The sequence below is a fragment of the Mobula birostris genome, chromosome 8 (genome assembly GCF_030028105.1).
Source record: "Mobula birostris isolate sMobBir1 chromosome 8, sMobBir1.hap1, whole genome shotgun sequence".
In the NCBI taxonomy this organism is placed as follows: Eukaryota; Metazoa; Chordata; class Chondrichthyes; order Myliobatiformes; family Myliobatidae; genus Mobula; species Mobula birostris.
This window is the reverse complement of record NC_092377.1, coordinates 56774802-56792259: the sequence shown is the minus strand read 5'-3', so window position 1 is coordinate 56792259 and position 17458 is coordinate 56774802. Positions and strand designations below refer to the sequence as shown.

Sequence of the window (17458 nt, the reverse complement as noted above, 5' to 3'; positions counted from 1 at the left end):
ACATCAGTGGATAAGCTGTCTTCAGAGACAGAGACAGAAAGATCTAGAAAGGGGAGGGAGGTGTCGGAAATGGACCAGGTAAACTTGAGGGCAGGGTGAAAGTTGGAGGCAAAGTTAATAAAATCAACGAGTTCTGCATGTGTGCAGGAAGCAGTGCCAATGCAGTCGTCGATGTAGCGAAGGAAAAGTGGGGGACAGATACCAGAATAGGCACGGAACATAGATTGTTCCACAAACCCAACAAAAAGGCAGGCATAGCTGGGACCCATACGGCTGCCCATAGCTACACCTTTAGTTTGAAGGAAGTGGGAGGAGCCAAAGGAGAAATTATTAAGAGTAAGGACTAATTCCGCTAGACGGAGCAGTGGTGGTGGTAGAGGGGAACTGATTAGGTCTGGAATCCAAAGAGAAGTGTAGAGCTTTGAGACCTTCCTGATGGGGGATGGAAGTATATAGGGACTGGACATCCATGGTGAAAATAAAGCAGTGGGGGCCAGGGAACTTAAAATCATCGAAAAGTTTAAGAGCGTGAGAAATGTCACGAACATAGGTCGGAAGGGATTGAACAAGGGGGGATAAAACCGTGTCGAGGTATGCAGAAACGAGTTCGGTGGGGCAGGAGCAAGCTGAGACAATAGGTCGGCCAGGACAGGCAGGTTTGTGGATCTTGGGTAGGAGGTAGAAACGGGAAGTGCGAGGTGTGGGAACTATAAGGTTGGTAGCAGTGGATGGGAGATCCCCTGAGCGGATAAAGTCGGTGATGGTGTGGAAGACAATGGCCTGGTGCTCCTTAGTGGGGTCACGATCGAGGGGTAAATAAGAGGAGGTATCCGTGAGTTGTCGCTGTGCCTCGGCAAGGTAGAGGTCAGTACGCCAGACTACAACAGCACCCCCCCTTATCAGCGGGTTTAATAATTAGGTTAGGATTAGTGCGGTGGGAGTGGAGAGCACAGCGTTCCGAAGGAGTGAGGTTGGAATGGGGACAAGGTGCGGTGAAGTCGAGACGGTTGATGTCCCGTCGGCAGTTAGCGATAAAGAGATCCAAAGCAGGCAGAAGACCAGAGCGGGGTGTCCATGAAGAAGAGGAGGGTTGAAGACGGGAGAAGGGGTCATCGGTGGGGGTGGAAGAGTCCTTGCCAAAGAAGTAGGCTCGGAGACGGAGACGGCGGAAGAAAAGTTCCGCATCATGGCGAACACGGAACTCGCTGAGGTGTGGGCGAAGGGGGACAAAGGTGAGGCCCTTACTGAGGACAGAGCGTTCTGCCTCCGATAGTTGAAGGTCGGAGGGGATGGTAAAGACCCGGCATGGATGAGGGCTGGGATCAGAGGGGGGAGGGGGAGGCTAGGGGTGTCAGTGGAGAGGGGACGGTTGGGGTGAGAGGAAGATGGAGCCTCTGAGGGCCCAGGAGCTGACGGTGGGATCTGAGGGAGACCGGATTGCAGAGTATTGGTGGGGGAAGGGGAGACGGGAGTCACAACAGCAGCACATAAAGACCCGGCCTGGAGTTCAAGGCTGGAATCTTGAGAGCTGGGATCAGAGGTGGGAGGGGGGAGGCTGGGGGTGTCAATGAAGAGGGGATGGTTGGGGTGAGAGGAAGTTGGAGTCTCTGAGGGCCCAGGAGTTGACGGTGGGATCTGAGGGAGACGGAGTTGCAGAGTGGTGGTGGGGGAAGGGGAGACGGGAGTCACAACAGCAGCACATAAAGACCCGGCCTGGAGTTCAAGGCTGGAGTCGCAGTTGGTGGTTGTGCAATCATTTTGAATGTCTCCATGGTCGTTGCTGGAGTCCAGGTTTTGAATATGCCCTGAGGTGTTGGAGCCGGTGAGATCAATGGCAAAGGCCGCAATCTGAAGTTCATGCCTGCTAGTAACTCAGTTGCAGTATTTGTATATTGAATATATTAAAATGTGCAAAAACCAGAAATACTGTATATTAGAAAAAGTGAGGTAGTGTTCAAGGGTTCAATGTCCATTTAGGAATCGGATGGCAGAGGGGAAGAAGCTGTTCCTGAATCACTGAGTGTGTGCCTTCAGGCTTCTGTATCTCCTACCTGATGGTAACAGTGAGAAAAGGGTATGTCCTGGGTGCTGGAGGTCCCTAATAATGGATGCTGCCTTTACTGAGACACCACTCCCTGAAGAAGTCCTGGGTACTTTGTAGGCTAGTACCCAAGATGGAGCTGATGGATTTACAACCCTCTACAGTTTCTTTTGGTCCTGTACAGTAGCACCCCGCCCCCCCAATACCAGACAGTGATGCAGCGGTCAGAATGTTCTCTATGGTACATCTATAGAAGTTTTTTGAGCGTATTTGTTGACATGCCAAATCTCTTCAAACTCCTAATGAAGTATAGCCACTGTCTTGCCTTCTTTATAACTACATCGATATGTTAAGACCAGGTTAGATCCTCAGAGATCTTGACACCCAAGAATCTGAAACTGCTCACTCTCTCCACATCTGAACCCTCTATGAGAAATCCTTCGTTTAGCCCTTCCTGAACCCCACAATCAGCTCTTTCTTCTTACGGACGTTGAGTGCAAGGTTGTTGCTGCGGCACTGCTCCATAGTTGGCATATCTCACTTCTGTACACCCCCTCGTCACTACCTGAGATTCTACCAACAATCGTCGTATTGTTCGCAAATTTATAGTTGGTATTTGAGCTATGTCTAGCTACACAATCATATAGAGAGTAGAGCAGTGGGCTAAGCACACACCATTGGGGTGCACCAGTGTTGATTGTCAGCGAAGAGGATGGGTTATCACCAATCTGCACAGATTGTGGTCTTCTGATTAGGAAGTCGAGGATCAAATTGCAGAGGGAGGTAAAGAGGCCCAGGTTCTGCAACTTCTCAGTCAGGATTGTGGGAATGATGGTATTAAGTGCTGAGCTATAGTCGATGAACAGCATCCTGACATAGGTGTTTGTGTTGTTTAAAGTCGAGTGAAGCTATTGAGATTCCGTCTGTCGTTGACCTATTGTGGCGATAAGCAAAATGCAGTGGGTCCAGGTCCTTCCTGAGGCAGTTCAGTCTAGTCATGACCAACCTCTCAACTGACATCAGTTTCAGGGATCATATACTCCTGGTGGTAGCTTATCTTTTAATAGAGAAAATCCATCTTTTTAGCTACTTCTCATTGGTGTGATTGTTTTCTAAATATCCTCTGAAATGGTTGAGGAAACTACCCACTACCTGCCCAGATCCACAAGAGACTGGAAATATACATCAGCTTTCAACATGGTTATCCTAAGAATTAAGAGTGGTGAACATTTTTTTGTGGGGGGGCTTAAATAATTCATTCCTATTTATATATTCATGTTAGCAGAGATTTGAAGAGATGGTAGAAGTATCAGAGAGGAAGTGAGGAAAAATCTTTTTGTTCGGAGATGGTACGAGTATGAAACACATTGTTTGGCCATGTGGCAGAGGCAGAAACTCTGACTGCTTCAATAACTATTTGGATATGTAGTTGAAGACAATAACCTGCAAGGCTATGGATCTTATTCTGGAAGGTGAAATTAGTTTGGGCAGCTCCTTTCTGACCAACATACATGAGGCTGAATGGCCTCTTCCTATCTCGTGAAGTTTCTAAACAAAAATGCTAATACACACATCCTCTCTCAGACTTCAATTCTATTGATAGTAGCAATTTTTTGTACAAAAATAGTAGACTTGTGACATCACAATAAAATTTTACACACAGACCTAAAGAAGGCCTAGTTACTATAGTGGTTACTTGAAAACAAACAAAAACTGCTGAGAGACTCAGTGACACTGTATGATGCACTTCCAAATAATGAATTTCCAACTCAAAAAAGGTACATTCCATCCTTTATTACAAAACCAGCAAAGTTGAATGATCTCATGGCTATAAAAAAAGCTAATAAAACTAAATTAGCAATGTAACAGTCTAATAGTGATATTAGCAATATTAAGTGGTATAATAGCATAATTAGTGTAACTAAGCATTCCAATTAGCAATTGATTCATGTAACTAAGCAAAGTTAGCATTCTAATAGTGAAATACCAAAGTTAGTGTTCCAATTAGTGGTCAACAAAATACATAATTCCCTGCGGCTCACTCCCTCTCCACTAGATGAAACTAAACTAACAAAGACAAAGGGTGAATACGTAACTATACTCATTTGCTTTTAGCATGCCCCAACCCACGTGACAGATTATAATAAACGCACCAAAAAATACAATACAATCAGTAAGTAGATACATAGCTCTGACAACTTCCTCACCCAAGTTGGAGCAGGTTACTCCGTTAAGATTAGAAGTGCATGGCAAGTTATCATCTTTAGCATCTCAATGCAGTTTTCTTCGTCCTTATACTATAAACAGTGATAAAGGCTTAAAATGGAGAAAGGGGAATCACTACTGAATATAATTCAGGAGCTAATACAACAATAAAGAATAGCTTTTCATCTTTAGATTTTATTGCTTGTAAAAATCTTGTGAACATAAATTCTATCATTAAAGACATGTCTCATTGAACCATATTGAATAGAAATCTGAACAATAAAAGGCACCTTCCTGATGGTTAATTCAGGAAATTGACGTAAGTTGGGTGAAGAACTGTCAGGGATAAGAAAACCTTTGTTGTAGGGGCAATAATTAAATAGTGCTGTGTGATGCACCTGACTTCTTGTAAGAGTCATCAGGACTTTGATTTAACATGATGGTAATGATATCATACTACTTGAATGAAAAAAAAATCATGGTGGTGAGCTGCTCCTGTGAATAAACGACTTATAAAGCCAACAGCAGCCTTGTTTAGTTATTTGATTTCAGTTTAACTAGTTTGATGGGAATCATACTATACCATGTACAATCACAGGAATAGAAAGAAATAAGCTTCCAATATTATCGCATGGCAACGTATCACTAACCGAGCAATATTTAAATTATATTGTTCTTCAGGTATATTTAATCAGAAATATTTTGTGAATGCATGGAACACCCACATGGCTGGTCTGAAATGGAATTTGTTTTTGATTTAACATTTTCACTTACCTTTGATAGCAAGTTAAGACACTGTTTTGCAGGAATTGCTGTCTGTATGTTCCAAGCGAAAACAGTGATTTGTGCCACTTTGACGGTTTCTAAAAAATAAGAATGCAACATTTTGTCATTACACAGAAGACAGTAATCTACCACAAAGGTAAACTATGAAAATTTCTGCAAACTGAAATATAATAATTTTCAGAATTTTATATTGTAGTTCAATGTCAGAAGAGTATGCATAATCCAAATCAATTAATGCAGAGTAACAGACCAAATACCAGAAATAAGGCTGACTAAATATAGTAATGGTTCATTTCAAATGGAAAACCTACATGCTAAACTATGGAAAGTGCCACTAACCTTCACTGGGATAAATCTTAAGTGATCAAACTGGATGCCCCTTTTAATTATTTATGCTGCTAGATCTTTTTTTTCCCACAAGTAATTACATTTTAAGAAAAAAAGCAACATTGTCACCAAGTTGACTGAATTTCACAAGTGCAGTGAGAGATGACTTGTACTCAGGGACTGGACAAGGAACAGAAAATCCTACTTGATGCAGCATACCAATGAGCAATGGTGTGATCTGATAACAAAAACATGTTTCATGTTTGAAGTAACATCCGTTGCTAAGGCATGAAGGATCCAACAACAAAGTAGTCATTTCATTATTTGAATGTGGTTACTGGCTGCAGATATGGTTAGAGAATAAAACTCAACCTGTTGCCACAAGAGACTTCAGATAGAGTGAGCTGAGAACCACAACACAGAAGCAGGCTCTTTGGCCCATCAGTCCCTGCTGAAACATAACTCTGCCTTATTCTATCAACCTGCACCTGGATCATAGCCCTCCATACTCCAAATCTGTCTTAAATATTTTAGATGTCTCAGAAAGGACAGGGATGGAGGCAAAAGAGGTGGGGGCATGGCACTGTTGATCAGAGATAGTGTCACAGCTGCAGAAAAGGAGGAAGACATGGAAGGATTGTCTACGGAGTGTCTGTGTTTTTGAGAGACCACCTAATAGTAACAGAGACATCGAGGAGCAGATAGGGAGACAGATTCTGGAAAGGTTTAATAATAACAGGGTTGTCATGGTGGAAGATTTTAATTTCCCAAATATCGATTGGCATGTCAGTAGAGTGAGGGGTTTAGATGGGGTGGAGTTTGTTAGGTGTGTTTAGGACATATTCTTGAGACAGTATGTAGACAAGCCTACAAGAGGAGAGGCTGTACTTGATCTGGTATTGGGAAATGAACCTGGTCAGGTCTCAGATCTCTCATTGGGAGAGCATTTTGGAGACAGTGATCACAATGCTGTCTCTTTTACCATAGCACTGGAGAAGGGTAGGAACAGACAAGTTAGGAAAGCATTTAATTGGAGTAAGGGGAAATATGAAGCTATCAGGCAGGAACTTGGAAGCATAAATTGGGAACAGATGTTCTCAGGGAAATGTACAGAAGAAATGTGGCAAATGTTCAGGGGATACTTGTGTGGAGTTCTGCATAGGTACATTCCAGTGAGACAGAGAAAGGATGGTAGGGTACAGGAACTGTGGTGTACAAAGGCTGTTGCAAGTCTAGTCAAGGAGAAAAGAAGAGCTTACCAAAGGTTCAAAAAACTAGGTAATGATAGAGATCCAGGAGATTATAAGGCAAGCAGGAAGGAGCTTATGAAAGAGATTAGGAGACCCAGAAGGGGCCATGAGAAGGCCTTGGCGGACCGGATTAAGGAAAACCCCAAGGCATTCTACAAGTACGTTAAGAACAAGAGGATAAGACATGAGAGAATAGGACCAATCAAGTGTGACAGTGGAAAAGAATGTACGGAACCGGGGGTAATTAATGAGTACTTTGCTTCAGTATTCACTACGGTTGATAAGTTGATGGAGAAGATCCTGAGAGGCAGGATTTATGAACATTTGAGGCATAATATGATTAGGAATAGTCAGCATGGCTTTGTCAAAGGCAGGTCGTGCCTTATGAGCCTGATTGAATTTTTTGAGGATGTGAGTAAACACATTGATGAAGGTGGAGCAGTAGATGTAGTGTATATGGATTTCAGCAAGGCATTTGACAAGGTACCCCATGCAGGGCTTATTGAGAAAGTAAAGAAGCATGGGATCCAAGGGAACATTGCTTTGTGGATCTAGAACTGGCTTGTCCACAGAAGGCAAAGAGTGATTGTAAATGGGTCATATTCTGCATGGAGGTCGGTCACCAGTGGAGTGCCTCAGGAATCTGTTTCTGGGACCCCTACTCTTCGTGATTTTTATAAATGACCTGGATGAAGAAGTGGAGGTTTGGGTTAGTAAATTCGCTGATGACACAAAGGTTGGGGGTGTTATGGATAATGTGGAGAGCTGTCAGAGGTTGCAGCAGGACATTGATAGGATGCAAACCTGGGCTGAGAAGTGGCAAGTGGAGTTCAACCCAGATAAGTGTGAGGTGGTTCATTCTGGTAGGTCAAATATGATGACAGAATATAGTATTAATGGTAAGACACTTGGCAGTGTGGAGGATCAGAGAGATCTTGGGGTCTGAATCCACAGGACACTCAAAGCTGTTGCGCAGGTTAACTCTGTGGTTAAGAAGGCATACGGTGTATTGGCCTTCATCAATCGTGGAATTGAATTTAGGAGCAGAGAGGTTATGTTGCAGCTATATAGGACCCTGATCAGACCCCACTTGGAGTACTGTGCTCAGTTCTGGTCACCTCACTACAAGAAGGATGTGGAAACCATAGAAAGGGTGCAGAGGAGATATACAAGGACATTGCCTGGATTGAGGAGCATGCCTCATGAAAATAGGTTGAGTGAGCTCGGCCTTTTTGCCTTGGAGCGACGGAGGCTGAGAGGTGACCTGACAGAGGTGTATAAGATGATGAGAAGCATTGATCATGTGGATAGTTAGAGGCTTTTTCCCAGGCTGGAATGGCTAGCACGAGAGGGCACAGTTTTAAGGTGTTGGAAGTAGGGACAGAGGAGATGTCAGGGGTAAGTTGTTGTGTTTTTTTTTTTTACGCAGAGAGTGGTGAGTGCGTGGAATGGGCTGCTGGAGACGCTGGTGGAGGCAGATGCTTCATAGGGTCTTTTAAGAGACTCCTGGACAAGTACATGGAGCTCAGAAAAATAGAGGGCTATGGGTAACCCTAGGAAATTTCTAAGATAAGGACATGTTCAGCACAGCCTTGTGGGCTGAAGGGCCTGTATTCTGCTGTAGGTTTTCTATGCTTCCTATGTTTCTATGTTAAATGCTGCAATCAAACCCATAGTCACCACGGCTGCTGGCTATTTGTTCCACACTCGCACCATTCTCCGAATGAAAAAGTTCAACCTCAGGTTCCCCTTAAATATTTCACCTTTCACCCTTTACCTAGAGTACGACCTCTAATGCTAGTCTCATCCAACTTCAGTAAATAAAAACCTACTTGCACTTACACTATCTATGCCCCTCATAAATTTTGTGTACCTTCATCAAATCTCCCCTAAATCTCCTTCACTCCAGGGAATAAAGTCCTAACCTATTCAAGCTTTCCTTATAAATCAGGTCCTCAAGTCCTGGCAACATCCTGTACTCTTTCAATCTTATTGATACTTTTCCTGTAAGGTAGGTGACCAGAAATTCACACAATATTCCAAATTTGGCCTCATCAACATTGTACATAACTTCAACATAGCATTCCAACTCTGGCACTCAATACTCTGATTTAAAAAGACCTGTGTGGCAAAAGCTCTTTTTAATACTATCAACCTGTGACACCATTAGCCAGAACCTCAAGGAAAAAAAGACAAGGGACTGGTAGAAATTAGCAGGTCGAGCAGCATCAAATCAATAGTTGACATTTCAGGTTGAAACTTTCCATCTGGACTCATCAAAACAAACACAAAACTGCAGTCTTTTTAGTGATAATCTCAGCTATTCCTTGCCACAAACCTAGCAACTGACATCCATGAAGGCTTTGGTTAAATACCTTTTCATGTCAGTCGACTTTCTCCTTGAAATTAACCTAATAATAACACTTAATACTTACTCAAGACTGGGTAAGATGGGCATTGAAGCAGTGGAGAAGAGACAGGGGAATGTTGAAAAAAATTATTGGTCAGAATAAACATTATTGTAGGATGATACTTAGTCCATCATTGAGAGAGAATTGGGGGAAGGGGTTTGCTTAATCTGATTTTGAAATAGAATCAGCTCTTCCCTCATACAGGCAGAGCAACAAAGGCTGAAAGTTTATGGAATAAACCTCTATTTACCTGATAGCAATTTAATTTGAGATAAATTCAGGATTTACGGATTTCAGTCATGAGCCACTTCAAGAGTAGATTAGTTTCTTATTAAAGCTGAGTGGGTGGATTGTGATTGGATTAGAGAATTTTCACATTGAAATTCAGCTGCTTTGTCATGTGTTCCTTTTAGGATATAATGAAAAACAGAGGGAAAACAGTGCTACCTTCACATTATGAAGGACCCCTATCACTCAGGACGTGCTGTTCTCACTGCTACCATCAAGGTGGCGGTTCAGGAGGCCAAAGGAAATAAACTGAATGCTTTAGGAACAGCTTGTCCCCTCCACCATCAGATTTCTGAATAGACAATGAACCCGTGTACAGGTACACTATCTCCCTTTTTCCCCTTATTGCACTACTTATTTATCATAATGTATATATATTTCTAATTGTAACTTATACATTTTTATTAATATGTATGTAATGTACTGCTGCTGCAAAACAACAAATTTCACAATACATGCCAGTAATATTAATAATAATAACCTGATTCTGACTATTGGTTCTCCAAAGTACTATCCATCCTTTGAATTCTGGCAGCAACCTCCAATGGTTTTATGGAATGTGCAAATCAGGAGAGTCTGTTTGATTGGCTACATTTTAGCCCTGATGTAAGGTTTTAACCCAAAACAATGACATTCCTCCCCCCTCCGCAACACGTTACTCAAGTTCACCTAGATTAAGAGAATTTAGACTGCTATGTATAAAACTAAATATTACTCAATGTCTACTACAAATAAGTGTTTATTTGTGTTATTTATAGATCTTCAAGTGTTTTTTTCTTAATATATTGGCAATTTCAAACAAAACCCTAACCATCTCTAGGCTTCCAATCAAAAGCAAATCTATTGCATCAGAGTGCACAACAAAATCTTAGATTATGAAGGAAAAATGGACTTACTAACATTTACAAATCATGGTTCCAAATGTCATTTACTAATTTTATCGTAAAACAGAAATTCTCAGCTGTTTATTGAGTTGAAAATTAGCCTTTAATTCAGGAGATTCTCCTGTGACAGTAAGATAATTTGATCTATTTTGCAGATTGGTAGCACTGTAACTAATACTGTCATGACATATAATGTACTTGACGCATAAATTTTTGTCCACAATTTTAACAGATTTAATTTTCTCATTATCAGAGTTTTTTTTAAAAAAGGGAATTTTCATCTGTTGAGAATGAAACCTTGTTTTACATTGTCACAAATGGACCGTCAGAAGACAATATAAATTGCAGTCAGTAGACAATAGAAATAAAACAGTGAATTGTGCATAAATTATACTATGCTTATAACTTTAACAATGATACAGCATGATAGTGTTATATTTTACCATATTACTACTAATTCTAAATATTTGATCTAGGATCAGGTAAATTAAAAAAGATACCTTTTATTTTTTTGCAAATCATTTTATGATTTAAAATTCAAAACTATACTTGAACTTGCAAACCACCAAAAGATACAAACTAATTACTTATGATTCACCAATGATTACTCAAACTGATAACAATTATTTTCAATTACTATCTGCTTAGTTGCTTAAATAAGTCTTGGCAAAATAAGTTTTTGGCTGCCACTTCAAACTTGCTCTTGTATTAAATTTTCAATAACCTCCATATGTTGGAATTTTCAGTAATTGCAACAAAATGTTTTCAATAAATATTATATTTATCAAGATCAAACATTTATGATAGTGAGCTGTGGTCTGCAGAGCTTAACATTTATAATTTCAATATTTCAGAAAAGAAAACTTGAACATTTAAGCACATGGACTGACCTAACAGGACACCACCAAGTATGCTTCACTGAATTGGATATATTAAATTTATGTACTAAATTTATCTACTTATGGCCTTCAAAGCTGACACACAAGTCCTTTCCACTTCCAAACTTTTATCTTCATAACTGTCTTACTTCCTTGGAGAATGTTAGAGTTCCCCTTGCCTTCACATTCAACGGCTAATCCTCCAAAATTACGCCATAAGAGACACACCTGTCCTTTTTGTTCTCTTCAGTATTGTGACAGTGTTTCCTCCAAAACACAATGCTTTACTCCTCCCTCTCCACCGATATCCAACACCCCGTCCCTTCGTATGTTCCTATGCAATTTCAAGAAATGCAATATTCTCCCTTTTTACTTCCTTCCTCCTCACCACCCAGAACCCCAATATATTTCCCACATGAAGCAGCTTCTACATTTTTCAATTTTTTTGACTAAATATGGTGTGCCATTGAGTCTAGAGTGGAGGCAGCAGTTGAACCTTTTCCTGCTCTTTTCAGAGACATTTTTAGGGAACAGGGAAGTAACATCTTCTCCTCTCACTTGAAATGAATATTTTAGAAAGAACGTTGGTGCATTGGCATAGCCTTGCTTATCTCTATTCCTGATGCTTGCTTTGTCTCAACTCCATTCTGTGATTGATTACAGTGTGGTCAACTGGGATAACTTTTCATCATTGAAGATGTAATGCAAATGTTAGATATTAAAATAACAAATATTACAACATACACGCTCAGTGAGCTTTTAATGACAGAAACCTGGCTGTGTAAAACAGTCCTTTAATGCAAACGTATTCTGTATGAAATCCTCAAGAACTGACTATCAATCTTTATTACCAAAGTAGCTTTGGTATAATTGTGCTAGTATTTTTCTCTCTGTTTAAGTATTAAAAAGACTGAAAATTCAGAAAAGGAGAAGTTAATAATTTCCCTATAAATATATTCCAATGAAGGTTCAACCTCATTGCAAGCAACACGATAATGCAAAGTAATTAAATTTAGGATTTCACGAGATACGATGCATACCATGCACCAAACAAAATCAAAGATCAGGCATTTATTTCAGCAAATTTAGCAGGATGTTAAAAAGTACAAGACTAACTATTCGGCTTGAATTTAAAACATATTGAGGACCAACTCGAGAGACTAATTAAGCCATCTGGCATCCTTCAGATATCAAGCTTACAGAAGTATGAAAATCAGCTTTAATTTCAAGCTTGGTTCAGTAACATTTGCACTTTTAAAACAGAATTATATGGCAGTAATCACCAATTAAAAACTTGCATACATAATCCAGGCTAATAGATGTGTACAGTGTAGAAACTTCCAGGCAAAATATCAGTCTGAGGTTCCGCTAATCTACAAAAAGGATTTGCTCTCAACTAACATCAAAATTATGTTACTGTAATTGTTATTTCCATTAATGAGATCTCACCTAAAGGCAGTTTGTGTTCTTAAATTACTCATTAGAAATCAATCTGAGTGAAGAAAACTCACATCATTTACCACAACATTATTACAGCTCGGGGCGTCAGAGTTCAGAGTTCAATTCTGGCACTGTCTAAAAGGAGTTTGTACATTCTCTGGTGGGTTCTATTTCCTCCCACGGTCCAAGGATGTACTGGTTCGTAGGTTAATTGGTCATTGTAATTCGTCCTGTGATTAGGCTAGTGTTCAATCGGTGGGTTGCTGGGCAACGCAGTTCACTGGGTCAGAAGTGCCTATTCCATGCTGCACCTCTAAATAAATAAAAATAAATAAATTTAAATTGTCAACTTTTTTTCCCCACTTGGAAGCTAGTTTAAAAAGTATTGATTTAATTGTAAAGTAAAGGGCTATAATTTACAAATGTAAAGAACTTTCTGACTTGATTTTACTGCTCTTTATTTACCTGTGAAACACAGGTCAATAAACTACATGGGCTTTTTGACTTAGTACTTCACATTTACTCATCAATGTGGTATAAAACATCAGGTAAATCTCAATTCACTCAGTTGCAGCAAATATATTCGAGTCAAGTTTGATCTGTTCTCAATTCAGACAGATCTAATAATCTTATGCTATTTTTATATTTTCAAAAGACAAACAGTGGCCATTTGGCCCATTGAGCCATACAACAGAGAAACATGTTCTTTGCTTCTAATCATCAACCACACACTTATGCTCATCCTGCACTAATTCAATTTTGCTCATCCCACATTCTCCCCAGATTCTGCCACTCACTTACGCTACGGGAAATTTAAATTGGCCACTTAACCTCCCAACCCACATCTTTTGGGTGTGGGAAGAAACTGGAGCACTCACGAGGAAACCCACACACATCATAGGGAGAATGAGCAAACTCTATGCCTGCTGATCTCATTCTGTCGCATTCCCCTGTAACCTTTACTCCCCACCCCGACTCTTACAAAATCAACTTAGACTAGGAACAATTTATATTTCCCAATTAACCTACTAACCAGCATATCGCTGAGACATGGGAAGTAACCAGAGCACCTCGAGTAAAGTGCCTACTCCACAAGCAGGGCCCTGGAGGTCAGGATTAAACTTTGCATCACTGGAGCAGTGTACAGGTTTCCCCCGCCATCCGAAGGTGGAGCGTTCCTATGAAACGGTTCGTAAGCCGGAATGTCGTAAAATGAAGAAGCAATTACCATTAATTTATATGGGGAAAAATTTGTGAGCGTTCCCAGACCCAAAAATAACCTACCAAATCATGCCAAATAACACATAAAACCTAAAATAACAGTAACATACAGTAAAAGCATGAGTGATATGATAAATACACAGCCTATATAAAGTAGAAATACTTCTCTACAATCATTGCCTGCACTGTTCTCTGTAGCAAAAATCTCACGCAAGTGCTCTCGGCAGAAACACGGCGCAAGCACTCTCGGCAGAAACACTATCTCCAGTAACCTTTACGCTATGAAGCTGCCAAATCATACTAAAAAACACGTAAAAATACACAGCCAATATAAAGTAGAAATAATGTACAGTGTAGTATCACCTACGGGAATCGGGAAGACAGCTTGCCAAGCACACTGATGATGGTGTGTTAGACTGAGTCGTCGGAGGCTGGGGTGGTGCAGTGGCCCCCACCCTCCAGGCCACCGACCGATACTGATCCGCGAAGCATGCAGTGGTACAGCAGTAGCCAGGACGCACCCAGCACATCTTTAAGAAAAAAGCCGAAATAAACAAGCTAATTAATTAGGTGCCACCCAGCACGTAAATGTCAGCCCAGATCAGAGGTGACACAATCGGCAATCACCTCTGATCTGGGCCAACATTTACGTGCCAGGCAGCGCCTAATTAATTAGCTTGTTTATTTCGGCTTTTTTTCTTAAGGATGTGTTGTGTGCGTCCTGGTTACCGCTGTATTCTTCGCGGATCGGTATCTGACCACGGCCTGGGGGTTGGGGTGGTGGGACACTGGGGTGGTGGGACACTGGGGTGTCATCTCGTCTGTTTCCATCAGGGTAGGCAGGTCATCTTCTTCTATGTCTGCCTGCCTCGATGTTGAAGGTTGAGGTTCGTTGTCTGCTGTGGCTCATGTGGAAGGCTTGCTTGACTGCTTAGCTTCGCACATTTTTAGATCATATAGTTCTTTGTAAGGACTCAAACCATCTTGCAAATATACCCTAAACCGATGTACCCTTTCAAAATTAAAGCCGTACTTTTCTGCAATAATTGCAGCGAAAATCTCACGCAGTTGCTTCACGTTCAGTTCCTGGACGACTCCACTTTCGGTCCGTTTACTACTGCATTCGGTTTCGATTGTTATCCTTTCCTCTTCCAATTGCATCAGCTCTTCATCTATCAGTTCTTGGTCATGGGATGCCAAAACCTCTTCAACATCATGTTCCTCAGCTTCCACAAGCCAAACTCACTTTGTCCTTACTTCGTTCACCACAATCAAAACGCTTAATTATGTCTAGTTTTACGCTAAGTGTAACACCCTTACGAGCTCTTTTAGGCTTTTCCGATAACTTAGAACTCATCTTGCAAATGGATGCTCACAGGCATGTGTTTAAGCAATGCCAGCTAGAATGCAGTTCCAAACGGCTGCTCGGGGCGCGCGCTGCTTTTTTTCATGTGCTGCCTTTTTTTCATAACAGTGAAAACACCTTCTGTTAGCGAAAACAGGTAACTAATGTAGGTCTTTCGTAACAGTGAGGTTTCGTAAAGCGAACGTTTGAAAAGCGGGGGACACCTGTACAGGGTGACGGTCAAATGTTTTCAACAACTGAAGAAAGGGAACACTGCCAGAGGAACAAAACTTACCCACATGAAACAAAGCAAATCAAGAAAACAAAATACGTATTGACTACTATAACTATTTTGGCAACAGAGCAAGAGAACTTCTGCTTCATACAGTGACACAACCATTGTAATTTTAGTGTCAGGACCAAGGAGATTAGATGGTCAATCAAATAAGTGGCTTGCTTTATAATTCCCTATTTTCCTTCATAGGTTTTGATAAAGAAAATATATATTGCAGCTTTTTCTGACTTTTAAAAGTACCTGCTCTTAAATCCACACAGAGTTGGTTTTCTGCACTCTACTTCTTAAGCAGTCTCAATTGTGCAATGAGTGGAATTTTGTGAACAGGAGGTACTATTAACACAAATGTCATTCTAACTGCTTTAAAATGAACTCTGGTTCTGATCTCACATAGCTAGGTGCTGTGTAAATGCTCTCTTATCACCAAAAACAGCGAGGCATAGGAATTCAAGGATGCACTATAAGGTTAAACAGAATAAGCATAAGAACGTAACTATTACAATGCCACATGGTGCTTATGCGATTAAATTGGGAAAATTGAAAATGAATTATACAAGGTTTTTTTTCTGCATGAGAAGCTTGCATTTAGTACTGGCACCTACTATTTAGCAATTTTCTGAATTGCAGTTATAGCTTTCAAATAAGTAAAAGTAACTACAATGATCAGCGATGTGCTGAAAGAAAGCAGGAATTGTTATGATATGAAAGCATTTTTAAGGCACTGAAGATAATCTGAGACCTTTAAAATCAATTATTCTTAGAATTAAAGGAACAACATAAATTCATGGTTGTTACAAAATGGATATCTTCAATCAGATAATGCAAGGAGAGTTAAAGAATTTTTAGACAGTTTGTGAACTAGGATTTGTTGATTTGATATTTGCACAAAAATTGGAAAAATGTTTCACTCTGCTAGAATATTTTTTAACATTGTAAAGCATAATATGCTCAAAATATTCCAGAACGGAATCACCATTGGCTCAGGCATTTTGATTTTGCATTTAAATCAAAAATATCCCGCAATGAATTATATTAGCAGAGTCCAAGCCATACTGCTGCTAAAAATTATTTCTGCAAAGCTTCAATTCACCATACCACAGCCTTTAAACTGAGATCTCATGAAGGGATCCAAAAGAAAGATCTGACTTCAGTCACAAGATTCTGTACTGTATTTTTAACTTTGTTTCACAATGCTCAATAGAGTACAGGTTCCTCTGACTGTATGAATGTTTACAAATGTTCCCATATTGAAGTTTCCAAGCTACTCCTTTCCACTGTTTACTTCTATATCAATAACAATTTCAGAAACATAGAAAACCTATAGCACAATACAAGCCCTTAGGCTCACAAAGCTATGCCGAACATGTCCTTACCTTAAAAATTACCTGGGGTTACCCATAGCCCTCTATTCTTCTAAGCTCCATGTAACTTTAGAGAATTTTATTCTAATCTTTATAGTTCTGTCTCTCTTAAAGATAATACTGTAATGTATAATTTTTTTTAGACCAATTAAACATCCCTGTTACTTTCTGCTGATAATCAAAAGCAGTTGGATCAACGTATTTCTTATGAGGAAATTGCCGATGCTGTATGTTCATTGCACTCTGGGAAGCCTCTGGGTCCTGATGGATTTTCTGGAGAATTTTACAAGGCTTCTTCCTGATTGCTTATACCTCATTTATGTTCTGTCTTTTCGGATTCCTTTAAGTTGGGTAGGCTGCCACAATCTTTTTATGAAGCTTCCATTTCGCTTATTCTTAAAAAAATAAGAACCCAACTGAATGCTCTTCATACAGAACAATTTCTTTACTTAATGTTGATACTAAAATCCTATCCAAAGTTTTGGCTCGTAGGCATGAAAGTATTTTACCATCTATTATATTTGATGATCAGACTGGATTTAATAAAAATTCAGTATTTTTATTTTAATATTTGTCATTTACTAAGTGTTATGTATTCTCCTTCTAAGGAGATATCGGAATGCGTGATATCTCCAGACGCTGAGAAGGCTTTTAATCCGGTAGAATGGAATTATTTATTTAAAACCTTAGAAAATTGTAATTTCGGGCTGGATTTCATTCATTGGA

The 17458-nt window shown here is 40.1% G+C and overlaps 1 protein-coding gene across 1 annotated transcript in view; it reads right to left on the bottom strand.

Annotated features, from left to right (window-relative positions):
* sptbn1 (spectrin, beta, non-erythrocytic 1) overlaps positions 1 to 17458 on the bottom strand; it is a 299332-nt gene that overhangs the window by 225338 nt on the left and 56536 nt on the right. The window contains exon 2 of the mRNA XM_072265205.1: positions 5021 to 5109. The gene's annotated coding sequence lies outside the window, so the exon portion shown is untranslated. The remainder of the gene's footprint in view (positions 1 to 5020; positions 5110 to 17458) is intronic.